Source organism: Corvus cornix, chromosome 12, assembly GCF_000738735.6.
Source record: "Corvus cornix cornix isolate S_Up_H32 chromosome 12, ASM73873v5, whole genome shotgun sequence".
Taxonomy (NCBI): domain Eukaryota; kingdom Metazoa; phylum Chordata; class Aves; order Passeriformes; family Corvidae; genus Corvus; species Corvus cornix.
In genome coordinates, this window is record NC_046342.1 from 14,438,065 (window position 1) to 14,458,327 (window position 20,263).

The 20,263-nt window shown below is 42.3% G+C and overlaps 1 long non-coding RNA gene across 1 annotated transcript; it reads right to left on the bottom strand.

The window, feature by feature from the left end:
• Nucleotides 1–673: 673 nt before the first annotated feature.
• On the bottom strand, nucleotides 674–19,664 carry LOC120410675. The gene is made up of 2 exons (XR_005602979.1): nucleotides 18,963–19,664; nucleotides 674–749 (listed from the first exon to the last, which is right to left on the bottom strand). It is a non-coding gene; the product is annotated as an uncharacterized LOC120410675 (long non-coding RNA).
• Nucleotides 19,665–20,263: the final 599 nt, after the last annotated feature.

Consider the following 20,263-nt stretch of genomic DNA (forward strand, 5'->3'; position numbering starts at 1 on the left):
GCAACTAAAATTCTTTAACAGGAAAAGAAAACAGAAGGGGAACTCCTAAAACCCCAACATCAGGTCTCGGACCTGTTATCAGAACTGGATTTGTTTTGTGCTCAGGTGCCTAGGAAGGTTTTCTTTATGTGTTGACAGAGAGTGTGGGTGTGGGCCCCCTTTGGCTTTGCAGAAACTGGAGATGCTGAGATGAGGCTGCAGCTCCCGTGCGGATCAGCCCCTCACTGCACTGCAGGGTGGTGTCCATCTGCCACATCACTTTGGGGACCACAACATCCAACATGGATCAGTCCAGAGAGAACACATCACTTCTTTTTCTTGGCACATAAAAAATAACACTAAGCCAGACAAGTAATATGATACAAAGATTTTTTCTAAATTGAATTGTTCTCTGAAAAAGAAGAAGAGGAAAATAAAAAGAGAAAGGAAGTTTCTTCCTATGACCAGCCTTCACCAAGCATTGTGAGGAATAACTAGCAAGAGAAATCCATCTGTAAAGTCTTGATGGCCAAGAAGAAGGATTTTCACACACGCCAGCTTCATTGTGGACACATTTATCGGAATTTAAAGTGTTACTATGTGACAACAAAAATAGCTATTTGTTGGTAGACATTTTTAATGTGTTAAAGGGTCATTAATCATCTCCTCATTTCCAACAGCCCGATGTACTTACTTCATATCTTCATTTACTTGTAACGTTCATACCAGCTCCTCAGCTATCTCCAGTTTCTTGGGAACAGCTGTTTTGCCTGTTAAGGAAAACAAAGTAATATAAAAATAGAAAAGAGAAAGTGGAAGTATGATAAACACAAAGACTTCAAGGTTCTCAGTAAATACAGACCTCTATTACATATGTGGAGCCAATAAGGTCACTTGTGTAGTAACTCATAACAAAGAATGGTTGACAATGTATTATTTTTCTGCTGGAAAACACAATGTGAGGCTGAGCATGCTAATGACTTTTGGAAACGGACAATAACAAAGATTGATTAATATCAGTTGACAGCCTGTTCCACAGCTCCGAAGCAGGAATAGCAATGATTGATTTGCAAAATATGGGGCACAGGCTTTAGATAATAGAAAGGCTACATCTGAACTCAGTCTGGTTTCAGAAACACAAGTTAAGGGCCAAATGTATATCAGTAGTTAAAAGCTTACAGGAAAAGACAGAAGTGTAGCAGTATTTTCAAAAGGCACAAATTTCGACCAATTTTTTTCAGTATCTAATTACCTTTACAAATGTATACTTGTATACTGTTGAGTTCAGGACCAGAAACCTACATAAAATGCAGAAACAAAAAATAGCGGAGGGAGGAGAGAAACCAGCATAGTAACATAATTGTTTTCTAAAAATCAGAGAGAGACATCATTAACATCTTAAAGCAGGGGGTTTTGATCATGAAACCCTCACCTAATGTGAACTAGTAGAGTCACTTTCTGTCATGAAGGACAAGGTGAACAAACAGCCATGACAGTGGGTCGGGCTGCATACTCACTACCCAGGCTGCTAGGGTAATACTAGAGGATTATTGCACCCTAAGCCAACAGGGATCCCCACATTTTTAGTCAGTGCCATATTTGACCAAACATATTCCAGAACTGGAAATAACTGAGGAGGAGAAGTAATCCCATCCTCATTGGATGTGGAGTCCTGTTCAAAGCTTGACCCATCCTTCCCATTTCTCCTCACATTACCGAGTTCAGCTCAAGAGCCCTGAGCCTTGGAAAAGCCAGACCAGTAAGCAAATATCTATATTCATGCTTCATTTATAATGATTTTGTCCATCATAGCATGTAGGACAGAATAGGAGAGAAGGATGGAAAGTTTCATGACAGGTGTCTACCAAAGTGCTGATCTTCGTTAGGGATGTGGTTATGTGTGAAGAGCTGGGATAGCTGACACCATGCTGGCTGCTCTGCTTAGAATGGGTCAAATTGCAGCAGGTACTATGTCACCTAATTGCAATTAAAACCTTGCTGCTAATCAAAGCAGAGCCTCTAAAGCAATTCTATCACCTGTCTCAGCCTGCTGCAGCCACTGCCTGTGCAGCGCAAGGCACCATCTCTGTTGTATCTCACAGATTGAAAGCTGCACAGTGCAGCCATAATTAGGAAAAGATGGTGTTAAAATAAACAACAACAAAATTGCAGGTGTTTTCACAGAGCACAGGATCTGTGAAAAAGTGGACAGGCATTTGACTAGGGAAGCCTGGGGATTTCCTGGGCTTCATTCCAAAATGCATCTTTTAAATACAAATGCTGTTATTATGTTATTTTTCATAAGGAAGCTCATGGAGAATCCAGCACGCTCCTGAGAAACTGAGGATGTGTTTTCATCTGTTTCCAATCAGGCCTTTCAGACAGGGTCTGAGTTTGGGGATTTGCAATCTTTTGAATTACATTCGATTTATCAAGATGCTTCCAAAAAGAAACAGAAAACTCTCCTGCTCTGAGGACAGAACATTTATAAAACATTAGTGTCTACAACTGAGAGGTTTTTCTTAATAAAACAAAGTGTTCCTGTGTACAATGATTAGCCAACCTCTTAAAACAACCAGCCACCCTTAACTAGATAAGTCTGCAAAGCGACCTCCATCCTGGGGAAGTTGTCCCTTGGATAGAGCTGTGTTGATCATGCAGTAAAGAACTGATGTGCCTATTCCTGGGGACAGGTTACTCAGCTAAAGAACTCCTTTGCAGTTGTGCCAGAGATGAGGAAGGGGATCTCACCTTCCTCTGGGCACCTCAAAGTCAGGCATGTAAAGCCTTAGTAGGTTATCAAAAGACTGATAAAGGCCGCTGTCCTCAAAGAGGCTTGTTTCTCCCAGCCTGGAAACCACCTTCAGTCGTGCTAGTGAACATGGCATTTATGAAAGGAAGAATTTGAGAAAAGCTGTGCAGCGAGTTATAGCTGTAACACTCATGGTAACAAGAAGTCTTTTTATAAGGCATAATCTGTAAAGCCAAATCAGGTTACCAGCTCCAAACACTCAAAACAGTTCATGAAGGGTATGATTCACAAAGGATTCTGTGGGGGATGGGTCTTTTCTCCCATGGCCCATCCTGAGGTCTTGCTGGCTCCAGTGCATGCTCTTTGCGGGTGTGTTTGGATACAGAGCCTTCCCTTGTGTGCCTCGGCAGATGGCGCTGCTATTCCCCACCTGCATGGGAAAATAAGTGATGACATTTGCTGTCTTCCTTGGGTTTTAGTATCTTTCCACAGTCTCAGAGGCTTTGGTGATTGAGCAGGCAGTGTGATGAACAGATACCAACACAGAAGGCACTGATAATGTTTGTACTGCTGACCTGAGTAATTAGTCACAACTTAGACCCTGAGAAGTCCTACCATTTAAGAGGAAGTAGATGGGTTTGGTGGTTCCACTGCAGTGACCACTGCATGAAGTCCATCTTTTGTAGATAAAACCAAGGAGAGTAAACCACTGAAAATGGCCCCTTCCTCATGGCTCTAAAGCTCTTTCTAAGCTCCCCTTCACATACATCATTTCCAGGTTTAGTGCCTCGTTCTCTCTTCTGCAAATTCATTCTTACAATACTTTGGAAAAGAGCATCCATCCAAGCCTGGGGCTTTCAAAAGTCCAAATAAGACTAATTTGGGTTTTTATTTTTGTTTTGTTTTGTTTTGTTTTTTGTGTGTGGGAAGGAGGGATAGGGAGGGGCACAGGGCAGGTGTGTTCACTGTCTCTCAGAGCTGCCATATGAAAGGTGGTGGTTACACCCATTAGTCTTGAAAGGATTCAGCTCAAATGAGAGTAACAACATACAGTGCATTGTTGAAAAAAGAGCCCTGACTGTAGAAATGTTTAGCACTGAAATAATGCTTTTTAGGGCTTTGTGAGATGTCCCTCAAGTGAACTTTCCCTTAGAAATCAATAGAATTGATTTTGTTTATGCTGAACATTTTTTGTGTGGCTGCATCGTGGCGGCTAATTGACAGGTCAAAATCTGTACCTGGAGTTTGGTAGAGAATATCTTTAAAGTTTATATTGAGGGGACAAACTTAAGTGATTATAGTCACTCTAACATTTAATATCTGTTTTTAATATTGGAGTTCACAATGAATAGCTACAGCACAAAGAATATCTCCACCCTACTGCCATAAAGCTCTTCAAGGCTCAGTTTCCCTGCTCTGAAATGAAAAGATGAGAAAGGTCAGGGACAACATCAATTATGTTGTTTTTCCAGACTAGCTGTAAGCTTTAAGACTTTAGGAGAACTTTGCTTTTATTCCCACTTCCCACTGAAAGAAGTATTAGTAAGTTTTGCTTGAAGTGGGGACTAAATCCAAATGTTTATGTTTGCCAGTAGTATCTAATCGAAGTCTACAAACAGAAACAAAAACCAGGGAGATTTTTTTATGTCTAATCAAAAAGTCTGCTAGTTTCTACACAATATATGAGGATATAAAGTTCCTGTTAATGGAGAAATAAGGACTATTATATTTGGAGGGAGTCAAATTTGAAGTACATCTGAAATACACAAAAAATTATGTTTTAGCATCTTGTCTCCTTGTAAGACATTAGTGAACTCAGATGCTGGCTTTCAAGATAGCAGGAAAGAGCTGACCTCTGACAGCCTCTGGTGATAGAGTCCTGTATGAATGATTTAACAGCAAGATTAACTGGTGGTGTGAAGTGGTTTAACTATCATGTAAGGAATACTTACTGTGGTATACAGTATTCTTTGCAAATGCTTATGTGGATAACATCAATCTGCTCCTCATGTAATTGACAACTGTTGTCCTGCCCTATTGACCTAGAGCAAATACCCAGAGAGCTCAGAGGTAAAACTGTGGTTTTACCCCTGAGAGGACAAGGATGATCCAGCAGCCACTGCACACAAATGAAAGGGAACTCTAGTGGTTTCAGAATGAACAAACTTGATTTTTAATTTACTTTGCGGTCAAGATACTCCACTTGATTCTTCAAACCAACACATAGGGTTTCGTAGTAAAGAAATGTTACAAAAAGTGCAAAAAAAAAAAGGGGTATAATGCTGCAGGAGGAGTCAACCATGGTACTGATCACCGGCACATTTTTATGGTGCTGTATGGATGGGGTGACATTATCCATAGATCAGACATTTATCAAGCCAGAATTCTTCTGTAGGCCTTCATACACCTCCCAGGCCAGCACTCAGAGGAGGGGTGAAGCATCACTACAAAACAACTTGGGATGTACATTAAATGACGTGCACTGAGGTTTGGTAGGTACTCTAGTGCTCCTATTGAAGGGCACTTGGAGGGACTCCTCCAGGAGAGAGCTTGGGGATGCAGAGCTCTGATGGGGAGAAGAGTTATCCTGAGGGATGACTAAATAAGACAGCTCCTTTAAAAATAATAAATATATTTCTGTAGAACAGCTTGGCACACAGACTCACATATTTATGTGTATAAATAGGCACTGCCTAAGCTTGTTTCGGGTTCTGCTGTCTCATAAATATTTTTATGAAGCAATTCCCAAGCTGGGAAGATATGAAAGGTGAGGAGAAAGGGACGGCATTTCCTGGGAAGTGGTAGAAGCACAGCCAAGGGCGTGCCTTCAGAAAGTCCAGGAGGTGAAGTGGGGGTGACCAGTGTAGTGCCAGGGCTGGAAACATCTGGTCAAGAGGAGAAGAAAGGATGGCATAGACTGAGCAGAAACCATGGCTGCTGGAGATTCTCAGCCCCTGTGGCAGGATGTCCTCCCCCTCTCTCTACCACAGATGGCTGGTGCAGATGGAAGAGATAACCCAGGCCAGGTCAAAGGCCCAGCACGGGGTCATCTCCTGGCACCAAAAAGTCTGCAGCCCCAACCAAGAATCAACATCTTGGTATGGAGAGCAGATGTGGGAAGTGATAAAAGAAAATAAATATTAGTGACTAAAAGACCCTGTTTTACACTATAAAAGTCACACAAATTATCACGGAGGTAGAAGCCTCTTACACGCTCCCTGGAAGTGTGTAGCGTGGCTACTCCTACGGAACTTGGATGCATCTTTGTAGATACTTTTCTGGAAATTGAGAAGGACTTTGCTATGTGCCCCATCACCAACTGGATGGTAAGATACATTGAATCCTAACCCATACTATTTCTTCACTAGCTGTAATATAGGTACCTTAATCATGCACTGTATGTTATCTCCTAGTAGTTATTTTTGTTTTATTCCTGTGTAGTAAATAGTCTGTTTAAAGACTTATGTCTGTTAATCTTGTGCCTATTAAATAAATAATTGATTTTGTAATAGACCTAAGCGGCCATTATTAAAGAATTTGTGAATGAGAGCGGGTCTTGGGGTACTGGCCATCCCAATAAAGCTACTGCCTGCTGCCAAAGGCCTGGGCAAAAGGCAGGGACTTACCTAAGCTCCCATATCCATTCATAACAGCCCTGATGCCTGCTGCTCAGGACCCTGCTGAGCTGTGGCTTGTCCTCTCTTACTGCTTTCTTCCTACTCCACATCCTGTTGTTACACCACTCTTCCTTTCTGCCTCTTTGCCTAGTCCCCAGGGACTCCTCCAGGGTACATGGGCTTCCCAGGAACATCCCACTGAGATGCACAGAGCAGGCACATGCATGTGAGGGGAGGGAAGCCCAAAGACTTCACAAGGTGCATTAGCATGGGGGGGCTGAGGGCCTCCAAAGCAGGGACAGCTGCAGTGAGACGCAGTGCCCAAAGCAGTGAGGGTGCCATGAAACAGGCATGGGATGCTGTGCTGTGACAGGTTCTTGCAAACATTGCTATGAACCATGAGTTATTTGGGAATCTTGCACTTTTCAGTTCAGATGATCACAAGAAAAAAAACACTTAGCTTCAAGAAAAAATAAAATTCCTGCTTCATAGGGTGTCAGAAGGAGCTTTAAATTCAGATCTAGGAGTCCAAATCTTCATAAAATGCATTCAAAACAAAACCAAAGCTATCTGAAATTTATCTCATGAAGTCTCAGCTTTTCATGATTTCCTGCAATTGTGCTCATCATTTTTGCAACTGAGGACTGGAGGTTTATTTTCTCTCATTTTCTAGCCTCAGGGAATTGCCTAAGGAAACTGTGATAGCATTTCTATAACAGGGAACAATGTGGAGCTGGTCAGGCTAAGCAGCTGTGCCTCCTCCGTTCCCCGCTATCTGAGTAATTACCATCCTGCATTGCCTCTCGCTCAGAGGATGACGTTATTCCCTCACTGGATAACAAGGTAAAATCAACTTTCCTCACAAATCCCATTATCTTCTGGAAGATGCTCTCGGAATGCAAATCAACAAGTTCAGCACTGACAGGAACCCAACAGCAACCCACAGCTCAATTCAAATAACCTCCACGCTGCAGGATGAGACAATATGGATTACTGAGAGTTACCTGGGCAGAGCAGTGACTCTGCATTTTATGAGCTCCTGTTCTTCAGATCAAAGAGGTTTGATGGGCATTTAATTAAAAGATAAAGTAGCCAGCCATAAACCACCAGACTAACCTTTTGAGAATCCAGCTCGAATTACAATTAAAGAATGACTATAATTGTCAGATTTTTGGCCTTCACCAACAATACCCTCCATCAATAAGGGATAAATTGACTGTTGGGAGCAGTGCCCACCTTGCTTTTTAGTGCTGTCATAGGGCAAGCTGGTTCAGGTGGTAAGAGCTCACATGCAACACTGGGTATCTCTTGTTCACCCAAATCCAGGGAGAGTCACAGATGAAATTATAGCTGCCCTTTTGTTCCTGACCTGCAGCAGAGGTGTGCTGGTTCCAAAAGAAGCCATCCTCACTATTGCCATATAGATAATTTCTTGATAGGGTGTTACACTCCTCCTGTGCCCTGGGGAGGAGCAGCTGAGGAGCAAAGCCCCTTTAGAAGGGGAATGTATGAACCCTGGGGAGAGTGTGCTGTGAAATGTAACAAAGAAAGTAACTGCAATGTTACCTGCACTGGGTTTTCTCCTTTCCCCCATAGCGATGTAACTATTCTCTCACTGGCTGAGACAAGGTGTTAGTAGTTTTTAAAGACAGTGAGCATGATCAGTCTGTATGTCTCCTCCATCACACATATGGACTGCTGATATTCACTGGTTTATCTCATGGGAAAACTGCGGTGCCTTGTCACAGCTATGCAACAGGACAGAAAACTCTTGCAAGTTAATACCCAACAGAAACATGCTTTTTTTTAATAAAAGAGACACAAGTTACACAGGGAGAAGAAGCAGCTCCTACCAGAAGAGCTGAAGCAGTAAGAAAATACTGATTGACTCTCAGCTGCAGAAATCCATGAGATCTGATTCAGCGATGAGATCTTATCTGAAATAGCAGAGCTTGAGAAGTATTTCAACTCAACAAAAAAGCCAAACCCAGACATGTCCCAGACATGCACACCCACCACCTTAGAGTCCAAGAATCTGAGGTACCAAACTCATCTAACATAGCACAAAGCTGAAAAATTCCTTAGGCAGTGCCAGAGGAGGACACCAGTGGTCCCTGTACCCCCAGCCCTATGTCCCCACTCCAGCATTTTGCTTATTACCTCAGCTGCATTTTTACATATTTGGCGTTTAATTGTATTTTTCTCCAATGCATCCTCTTACATCATTCCTGTGTATATTTACAGTCTGTTCTGAGGATGACTTATATTTAAACCCTGGCATTAACACAGTGAAATCTTTTGCATTGAAAAGTCCAGAGACATAACAACAGTTTCCTAAATCTCTAGCTTACTTCAAGGTGCAGAAGAGGGTATTATTTTCACTTTGCTTCTGGATCTGGTTTTTGCTCCTTTTGTCAGGCTGAGTAGCATTGTAATCTCAGAGGAATTAGTCATTATCCAGCCTTGATAAGAAGGGCAGAACTGCTCCCTGAGCTTGTAGAATTGAAGTCTTGTTTGATAGAGGAGTTGTGATACTCTTTGCACATTTGTTTCACTAATGAAATGTTTCAAAAATATTCAAGGATTTAAAGATGTTAAAATGTCTGGATGCTGGCAAGTTCTTTGATAAGTTAATTTTACATTCAAAACCAATAAAGCATTGGTCAAAGTGACAAAGGGTTTGGATTTACCCTGGATAATTCTTTTGCTTTAAGACACTTCAGTTGAATTCTGGCTGTGCTTAGTCATTGGGATGTCAGTGCTCACACACCTTGGTAATTGAAGCAACACTGAGGAGTATTTTGATTTAACATAGCAAAAGATACATCAGCTTAGCTGTAACCAACAGGCAATGCATTCACACTGCAAAAGTGAATTTAAGGGTCATTTGGAAAAATTATGCTAGCTACCAAGAGGCTACAAGTCAAAACAGTCATGGGGGGAAAAGGAACAAGGAATTTGTGGGGAGGGGAGAGAAAGGGTGCTAGGGAGAGGGTGTCTTTATGGCCCTGGCAATGCACAGAGGTATCATGCTGGTCCCAAAGCTGACGTGCTCCAGCCCCACTGGGGTATTCCAGTATGAGCCCTCTGGAGGTGGGATTTCCCAGGGTGAGTAACTATCCTGCAGGACAGTACCTGAGTTACAGAGGGAAATATTTTACATTTAGAGGAGGAAGAGATTAGATACACTTTCCAGACTACTATGCAGTGAAGCTATATCTGCTTTGAGCAGGCACTTGATTGAGAAGGAAACTTAATAGAAGTGGAGAGATCTACTTCATGTTTGTCTCCAATCCAGTTGTGTAGTTTTAGGTACTGGAAACCATTTAAAAAGTAAGTAATCTTATTGATCACGGAGGTCCATGCAGCCCGGTAAAGCTGCTTTATCTCCATATTGCTATTGCCACACAGAGCAGGCAGAGCTACATTAGAACTGTCTGAAAAACTGCCAACAAATTGACAAATAGAATAAAATTAATGTATTTTTTCTCCTTGAAAGCTTCATTCTTCTCACTGAGAGGAAGTGAGCATATTTCCTTCTCTTGCAGCTCAGTACATCACCATTCCACAGGATGGCCATGCAAGAAGGAAATTGGGAAGACTGCATTTTCAGACCTTCAAACAAAACTTTCAGAGGTGTTCCTTCCCCCGATCATTTCCCTTGAACTTTCCAAAGTGCTTCCACTGTAACCATGCTATGCATAAACCTGGCACAAACTACCCAAGAGCACAGACCGTGGTTTCATAGTGTCATTAGCATCTCCTTTCCCAGTCAAACCTGACACCAATTACACAGGCAGAAATCTGCTCTCTCCCCTCTTTGTAGCACTTACTCCTGGCCAGATTTGGCACAGATGCAGAAGGCAGCAGAAGAACAGTTGCAGAGGAACATGAAAACAGCATCAGAAGTGTTGGAGTGAAAGCTCCTCTGGTCTCAGGCCCAGAGGGAAGCCAAAGCACAGGGGTTGAATTAAAACCTTTGGACAAGCTGAGATACATGAAGCCGCACCAAAGTGAAATAGAAATACAGATTTTTAACTTTTAGTAGAAATATATTATGCTAAGTGCCTTAAACATTAGAAAGCTGTAGCAGAGACCTTAAACACAGTTCTTGCTGCAGCAGTGTTACCTTTTCACAGAATTCTTTACTTTAGACAAAATATAGATAGAATCGTACTGTTCACATTTTTTAGATAGAGTGTTCACATAAACAATAAGAGCTGATAGAAACTGTATACGCAAATCTGTGTAACACTGGTGTAAGGCTTACTATTGTTAGAATTAGACCAGGATAGGTTAAGAAAGGAAAACTAGAATCGTGTGTTCATCTTACTGTCAGTTAACAAATATAATCCACACTTCTGTAAGAAAAAATACATAGAGTACAGAGCATATAGAGCGTATGGAAGAAGAAGCTGTTTCTGCCTGCTGTTTGCTGTTTCTGCTTGCCTTTATCATGTAACCTCCTTCGAACTCTGCCTTCAAGAAAGCTGTGAGACTATGAAATAAAGAACTTAGCAGAACAGCAGCCTCCTCTGCTCTCTTACCCTGGCCCGAGAAAGAAGGGTACCCTGTCAAAAGCTCAACACAGAAGCTCTCCTTCCCACTCAGCAAGTTATTCACCAGAGAGAGCTTACGGATTGCACTAAAGCAGGTTGATTTTATCCTGGTACCAAAAAACTAATTTATTTTTAACTTTCTGAGTTGGATGAAAGGTGACTAGATCCAAATAGCAACTATAAATTTTTAGTCCATTGAAAGCCCTGGGGCCTGTTGGTGCTGTAATCGTTGGCAGAACTGCCAGTAATCAATGGCTGGCTCTGTGTTTACACAAGGGAGTTGATTGATTACTGACTGCCAGCATGATTGCCCATGCTGCAAACATTTTTCTCTGGACAGTTCTCCAAGACAGCCGGGTTGTGAGGCTAACAAGCACCAAGAGAAGGGTATAGCAGCAGATCAGCCATTTGTAGGATGTTTAGGTTAACATCCTAACTGCAATGTTCAAGTGGTGTGAGACTCTGGAAGCCCCCACAGCCTTTGTGTGCTGTAAGGATCAACCAAGGTCTCGTGGCCAATGCACCACACCTTCAGTGGAGAAAAACAAATCATCCCTTCCTTCCACATAAAATGTTCAGGGACATCCTGCCCATATGTTTGTGAGGAGGAAGAGGGTTTGCTGCCTTATTCTCACCCTACCTGAGGGCACAGGGGGCAATTTTCCCTCCCTTCTTGGTTTAAACCTTCCCGTCAAAAGCATTCCACAGGACCTTGCTTATAGTGCAAATTTTACTGGTCCTACAGAAACCCAGGATCTCTGTATTCTCTATTACTATAGAATACTATAGAATAATAGAATGGTTTGAGTTGGAAGAGATCGTAAAGATCATCTCATTTCACCCCCCTGCTATAGGCAGGGACTCCTTCCACTAGACCACATTGCTCAGGGGTCTGTCCATCCTGTCCTTGAATACTTCCAGGGATGGAGCAACCACAACTTCTCTGTTCCAGTTCCTCACCACCCTCACAGTAAAGAATTTCTTCCTAAATTCTTTTTATTATTTTATTTGTAAATAGAAGAAAACATACCTTTCATTAATCTCTCTTGTAAAATCTGCACTTATTTACAAACAGAAAGATACAAGTTCAGCTCTGGGAGCTATGATGGTTTGTATGAACTGACATCCTTCGTGACTATTTCAAGCCTTAAACTGAATAATGCAAGAGGGACCACATCTCCCTCCCCAGTCAGAGCTGCTTTCAGGCAGAGATGAAACCAGGGGCTGGAGAATGCTTGGTATTATGTCAAAATTTGCTCCCAAAATGCTGCTTTTGGGAACAAAAGGATCATTTTTCCCTAATCAAAGGCACCAAATGAATAAGAAAACTATTTCATGCCATTTTTTTGTTTCACGCCTGCAATCCAAAACTCTGGCAAACAAATAAAAGAATCCAGCGAATTTCTGGCAAATGGCATAGACAAGACAGTCAAACTACTCCCAAGTGCCCCAAGCTTTCCACAAGAGCCTTTTACAGGACACTAGTAATTAAGATTGCAGAAAAAAGTGTTGGCAGCTACCAATGATCAGAAAACACAACCAGCTTGATTTATATGGATCCTTCCACTACTTCAAGACAAAGTCCAGTTTTAAAATTAAATCTCTATTTGCCTCTGCAGCCCTGTTTAGAACCTGACACAACAATAACAATGCCAAGAACCAAGGAAGTGAGGTATTGAACAAGGGTGTTGATCAAATGTGCAGGAACAGACAGTGCACGAGTAACAACACCAACTCTTTGTCCAGCCAGTTTGTTGTGTCAGCTATAGACACAGCAGCTTTAGTTATATCTATATACTATATAGTTATATAGTTATATAGCTGCTGCCCAAATATATATTGAAAAAGGAAACTGCATTATTGCAATCAAACTGTATTTTTCAAGGAATGAGCCCAAACACCTTGCAAGACCCAAATGGATCCGGAAGGCTGTGGTCAGCTCCCACCACTTCCATTGGCTTTCCTTCACAGCTGGGATGTGTGATGTTGTTATACATACCCACACTATCTAACAGTGGAAAGATAAGTCCTTTTTGTTACCTTTTGACTTTCTTCCTTTTATAGTTGGAAGAAGGTTTTGCAAGCAATAGCCATCTCTTTTTATAAGCATGCCAAAAAATAATTGTACTCTCTATACATCAAAACATTTGGAACAGTAAGGTAAAAATTGCTACTGGCTTTGAGCTGCAACAGGTGGCAATGCATCAGGAAAGGTGATGGAAGGATGTGGATGTTCCCAACAACTACTCATAGATGCTTCCAACTTTTCCCAAGCAGTTGGTCATCACCAGTTTTTGTTTCTTTCCATTTTTCTTTTTTTCAAGTTTGACCTTTCTTGCTCCTGCTCTCCCAAGAAGAGGCCACATTGACTCCAAGTGACATTTCAATCACAGAGATAGGTGTCAAGCACAATATATTATTTAAAACCCCACTAAATCAGAGAATGTCATAAAACTTCAAATGCTGCAGTTCTGATGCCATTGAGTAGTAAAGTTCCTCTTACACACAGATGCATTGGCTGGGGATATCTTGCTAAAGGATGCATAGGGAAGTAAGAGGGAAAGGGTTTTTCAAAGGTGAAAAGAATAAAATAGAAAATTCAGCAAGCTGAGGGTTCAGCTGAGATGTATTTCCATTCCCTGAAAAAGAAAAAAAAAAGGTTTTCTTTCTGAACTGACACCTTCCTAGGCCATTTCAAACCCTCCTATTTTCACACATAATTCTACAGTCAGTGGAAAGGTGCACATGTCACACCAAGGCATCACAAGTGTGACCTTGTTTACCCCTTGGTGACACACTGATGGGGCAGATCTCTTGCAGCTCTTCCCCTTCTGCTGATACAATTGAAAACTCCCATGGGAGTGAGAATGCACTGCAGTTCATGTCAAGGACAATGGCAATTTCCACCCCTTGCTTTTGCTATTCTGGATATTCATGCAAAACTTTGCTCCGTCATCAGCTTGGCTACTTAGCAACAACATTCTCAATAACAATTTAAGTTAATGATAAAAAATGTTTAATGAATACTTTAATTACACTTAGTTGCTGGAGGCCCCGCCAACATTCTGTTGGTCTGAGTTTTAAAAAAAGCACACAAAAGACTACTGGATACAAGAGGAGCCTTGGCAACTAAGTGGATTACTAAATCAGTGATAAGCGGTAGTCAAGAGAGACACTGAAGTCCCTACATCAGATTCCAGCAAAGCCCTTAGCTCAGTGGAGAAAGGCTCTGCTCTGCAAACTTTGGCATCAATTAAGATATAAACTTCTGAAAGAAAATGGTAATACTGGTGTCCTTATTTTTCTATATGACAGCAGCTTCTCGAATAGTGCCTGTGTCCTCTCACAAATATGCTCAATTCCATATGTGCCCTCCTTGAATTTGAGCAGTGTGGCCATGGGGTTTTCCAGCAAGGGGGGGATGCTGGGGGAGATCCTGGCACATGGGTCACAGGGTCACCAGGTGGATTAGCCCCAGAGCATCTTCTTGTCAGGTGAGAGGAAAGCAGCACCTTCCTCCACCCTGGCCAGCTCTCAGGGCTGAGACAGAAGTGGGTTCATGCCAAACATGCAGCTGTGACAGAACCCAGGAAAGCAACTCTGCAACAACATCTCTTCTATGGCAGAGCAACCTTAACTAAATGCAGCTGTGCAGCTGCAGCCCCCTGATGAGTGCTGAGGCAGCAGTGGTGCCTGAGACAGCACCCCCAGCACTCACCTCCATCCCGCAGTCCTGCATCACTGAGATGGGCCAGGCACAATTTCAAACCCCCGTGAATTCAGGGGCACCAATCCTAACGTCGTCCATAGGACTGGCTTCCATCCTCAGGATGGATTCCAATTCCATCTACATTTCAGTAAAATACTACTGATTTCAACAGAGACCATCCGGATAAATGCCAGCTTATACAGACACAGAAGCAAATCTTCCCTGCAATCACCCAGGGCATCTGCAACCAAGAGGCATCTTGGCAGGATGCATGAATGGCCTGATTGTGTCCATTTTCAAGAGGGAATACATATGTATAGCTCTGCATCCAGCTCAGCCTGTTCGAGGCTCTGCTCCCTTGATGAGCAATCAGTCTGCTGCGGGAACAAATGCATAATGACTACTTTCAGCTGCTAATGCCACTGCTTTTTCTGGGACAATATCGAGGCCTGAACTGCAAATTCACATCTGGCCTTGTTGGAAATTAACTGGGAATCAAAAGGGGTTAGCAATTAGCCTTTGGAAAAATCTTCACCAATTCACAAGCAGGGAACAGGACACCAGAGCCCTCAGTGACATTTCAGAGGGATTTGGTGCTGTGTGTATAATATGGGGGGTTGTGGATTTATTTTAGGGAAAGGCTCTTCTCAGTTTCAGCTTTGGTCTGTGAAAGAATTCAGGAACAGTGATTTTCCAAATGTATGGTGATATTCATTTTCACAGCAAAATGCAATTTGACTACAGTTTCCCACTGTGTGCATTCAATTTCCATGAATGTTACTGGGATTAAGATTTTTCATGGCTCTTTTATTTTGCCATCTTCAATGAAAACTGGCACTGGTATTTGTACACTTGCTCTTTTCTTGAAGTCTGACAATTTTCTATTCTGTTAAAACCCCTAAACCTCTTTAAGGTTTACAAATTCATGTCAAAAGATTGGTTTCCAACATTTAACTTGCTTAAAGGGGGTCTTTATTTTTTGCTGTTAAAATCACCAGTAAAATTAAATATTTTTCACCCAGTTTAACTACACTTTAGTCCAGTCCTCACACACCTAAAAGGAATAGCCAAATCAGCTCTGGTCAAGCAAGAATAAAATATGGCATCTCCCTAGTTTTCCATCAAGCAAATAAGTAAATTGGAAGAAAGGAAGAAAATAGCTAAACCTTCTGGTATTGTTGGGGATAGTACTATAATTTGTTGTCTGTAAATATAAGCTGAAAATCACTATATTTTGGTGAAAAAAATAAAATGATGCTTCCTGCTCTTCCAGGGGCTCAGCATGCACTATCCACTGCTCCTGCATCCTGCTCCTGCACTCTGTGTCACAGCATGGCTCCTAGAAGCCACTGGGAATTATCTCCCTGGTTCACCCAGTGTTCTGAAACCTCCGTGGCTGCTCCCGACCATGTCACTCAAGGGGCTCAGGGGAAGAAGGATGCAAAGAAAACCCCTCTCATTCATATTTCTCCTAAGTATTTAGGGTGGTTTGCTGATTCACTTTGCAGTTTAGCTTGCAGCAAACTCAAAATTAAGTTACTAGAGACTAATGACCGTTAAGTGACTGAGATTGCTTTGTTTCTCTGAGCCTTAGCAACAGCGATTTCGCTTGCCTGTTGCCATAACAACTCTGGCGTGCACATCAAGGTCACTAAGCCCACTTTGCTTCTTGCCTGTAGCTATGTCTCTGATGGCTTATACGCCTCATTTTTATTGTAGATTCGTACACGGTGACTAGGAAGAAAAGGTACTTTTTCATCTTAGGAGTAAACAAGCACACAAAGATGAGCATTTCTCAAGGTAAGAGAAAATGGACAAAAGACAAAGCATTTGTGGGAGATGTTCATTCTTAATGGGAAAGCAATTTTTTAGGAAAAAAAGGGTAGAAATATATATATGAGGTCCAAAATACCCAACATGCAAGGAATCAAATTGGCAGTAAATTCTAGCCTGGAAAGATTAAGAAAAATTTCCTGAAGCGTGGATATGAGTTCTGTGATTTCCAAGAGGACCTACCAGCCTGCCTGCCTGCCTATGTGAGCACGGGCACATCAAGGTCCATAAGTGGCATCTCAGATATTGAAAATTTCTGACCTCGGTGCTTAAATAAGTTTAGCTCCAATGGAAACTCCCCATTTAGTGTTAATCTAAGAATCCACAGTCTACAGCTGTGCACTGAGGCATGCTGGCCTGAAATAAGCTGCAGCTGGAAAGCAGGAGAGGACCTTAGTGCTGATGAATTGCAAAGCCCCAGGTCAGGCGAGAAATCACTTGCAGCATCATTTTCCTTTGTTATTCCTTTCGCAAATGTTAATGGAAGCAAGTTTTCCTCCATATTATTTACATATCACACATCATTTTCATTGTATAGAAAGGTTATAAAACATTTTTTTAATGCAAGTGAACCACATTTGTCTTGTAAGCCAACAAGAGGCACTTTCAAAGGAAAATCTAAGCTTCTACATTACCAAAGCATTTTTTCTGCCACGTGGAAGGAGAGAAAAGAACTTCTCTCTCTGAACAAATATAAATAACTTTGCCGCCTCATCTCATAGCTGGTTGATTACAGCAGCCAGTAAATGAAAGACTTTGCTGTTTATTTGTCAGATTTACTCCAAAAATACCAGGAAAAAAGATTAAATGTCCAGAATTGCAGAGGGATTTATGAGGCACTAAAAAGTTCTGTGAATCAGGACTGAAATGTAATTTCATATATGTGTGTAGTAGTTAGCTACAGGCACCAGCACAAACACAGCCTGGGTGGAGGGGCTGGATGTGGCAGGCAGGATTGGGGCAGCTCTGGAAGCAGTGGGGAGCTTATGCCAGCCCCTTCCATGGGTAATAGTGGGAAGGATGGTGCATGAGGGACCAAGAAAGATCTGTGAGGAGCTGTCTGGAGTCCACAGGAAGGTGGTAGTCAAAGTCTAACATGAGGGCACAGTCTGTCCTGCTGAGGGTATATGAGGTTGAGGAGAAATTGGTTTCTGAACCCTTTTATTTATTCATCAGATCTAAATTTATCCTTTTCAAAAGTTTTCTTATTTAGTGCATGTTCTAGACACCCAGTGTTAGGCCACTTTAATAATTCAAAGTCCCTTTGATGTCCTTAGCGTAGTCAGTTTACAGGAAAGTCCCAGCACGTCCACCCCAGAGCCACTGCAGACTCTAGGTCCCTCCAGAGACAAAACACTGAACCGAAGTCTCAGTATTAGTCTGGTTTGAAATCGAGGGAGCTCACCCCATTCACCTTTGGTGAGCTGCAGTCCATAAAGCTCTGCCTGCCAACAGGTATTAAAAGTGTGGTGCTTAATACCTTTTGCCAGAAAATAAGTGGAGATGTATCTCAGGAAAACAGCACATTCAATTGCCGCAGATTCTGTTGCTTCCCACAGAGAATCTCTTGTTATTACTTTAATAACTGAAGAGGAAGTCCTGTTAATCATAAGTCTCAAGGTTGTAGGAGCTGACAGCTGTGATATCACAGCTGTTGATAGCTCAGCACAGGCACGATGAGATGGCAGATAACGCACGTCGTGACTGTCAATAGGGAATTGAAGGGGTTGCCTAATTTTTTACCACACACACCCCTCCCCTCCCAAAAATGTCACTCATCTTTCTTCTCCTGGTTATTACAACAAATGCATTGCTCCTACAATCAGATGCCGACCTACAATTAAAGACATGCAGGTGTCAAACATTGATTATCACTGCTTGAGTCAGCAAAGGGTTAAACGAGAGAAAATGAAGTCAGCCCAGAAAGAAAGTAAAACCAATAACTGAATTAAATCCATCTCTGCTGGTGTAGCCTGGGTTTTGCCATTAAAAAAAACCCCAAAATATCCAGAAACCTGAGTTTGATTGAAACATCAATAAACTTTTCTTTAAATCATTGTTTAAAGCTCACGGTTCACGTACCAGTAAAAGTGCCAGTGTGGCAAAATAAGTCTGTCTTTGAGACCCCTTTGTGGAATGAGCTTCCTAAAATGGTGGCTATTTGGAAGATTTTACATTCAAGCACACATCCATTACCACACATAAAAGTAAAAAGTCATCCTGTGCAAACTGACTGAAGCCTGGCAAATATTTTAAACCTTTTGTGATTTTAAATGACACACGGTGATCTTCTGTTTTCACATCACTTACTGCCTCTGACACACACAATTTGTTAGCATGCCTGGGGTCACAAGCCAGTGGAGCAATGCTGAATTACAGGAGCTGGGAGGGTTTGCCTCCTCCTAGCTACACATCCTCCGCAGCCTTTACACAGTGCTCCTTATAGGTGCTACAGAAACAGGTGACTGCTGACACAGGAGGATGCTGGATAATGCATGTGGGCGTGGACTCACCTTTCTTCCTCTGAGTCCTGAAGGAGGCTGCCAAAGGCTCCCACAGAGAATTCAAAGGTCTTTGTGCAGCACAAGGAAATTCCCATGAGAAAAGGGAAAACAAAAATGTTAGTGAGAAACGCAATCTTGACCATTGTGACCAACACAGGAACTTTCCTGGGAAGAAAAGGAAAAAATAACCCACAAAAATATGGCCCAAAAAGGCAATGAAATACTTGCTTGTGGGGGAGACTGTGGGGTCAGCAGTCCAGGCCAGGACATGGTGGATATGAGAAAAGCCTCCACTGCTGCGAAGTCAAACATCTTAGCAAAACATGTAGCCACTCCTGCAGCTGCTGGACAATTCAACCTTGATGCTCCAGGCGCCCCAGGCACCCACCTTGAAGAGCAACTTTAAATTTCACTGTAGAGGGCTGGTGTTGGTACAAAATCATGCAGTTTGTTTAAAGTAGTGCTTTTTACCTTCTATTTCAGCAGAGCCTGCTGGGGCTTTGCAGAGATTTCAGGGGGAGGTTATTGCATCCTCCCCCAAGGAGAGACCACAAGCTCTGCACACACGGCAGCAAGTGTGTGAGATGTCTCCTTGGGAAGCTCCCATGGGATGGCCCTGTGCTGCCCAGATCAACACGGAGCTTCTGGAGAGAAAAGGTTTCCTTTTAATTAACTCGGATCTGACTTCACAGAAGTTTTTCACAGCCCCAAACTTTACATAATACTTCAAGATTAACAGTTAAATAAGAAGAGACTTGACCTGGAAAAAGTTCCAGCTTAGGCAAAATTTATCTTTTTTCCCTCCTCATTTTTAGCAAATATAAAGATGACTGGCTATCGTAGGTACAGCTCTGCCCAGAAGCATTAGCTATTAGTCAGCTCATGATAATTAGTCATCTAAGATACCATTTTTTAAAGACCTCAAATAGCTCCATCTGCATGTTACACTGAGGTCTTGAAGCTCAGTGAAAGAGAACAGGATCCCATGCTGGGAACCCAGGAGGAAAGGCACAGTGAAAGAACAGGACAGAGCTGGCAGCTGCATGGCCATTTTGCCTACTCACCTCAGTCCTCCCATAATGACAGAGAAAAGACACTGACAATTTTTGCTGGTGCTTCAAGCCCTAGGCAGTTAAAAGCACAGTGCTGGGAATATTGTTTTCAGCACTCCTGATGTACTGCTGCAGACTCACCTCCCTGTGTTGAGTGGGGACCATGGAGTCCTGCCAGCATCACCACAGGCTGTCATGGTCCCTCACTTCAGGTCTGCTTTAGGAGGGAGGTTTTCTGCTCGGGGTGATTGGCTGAGG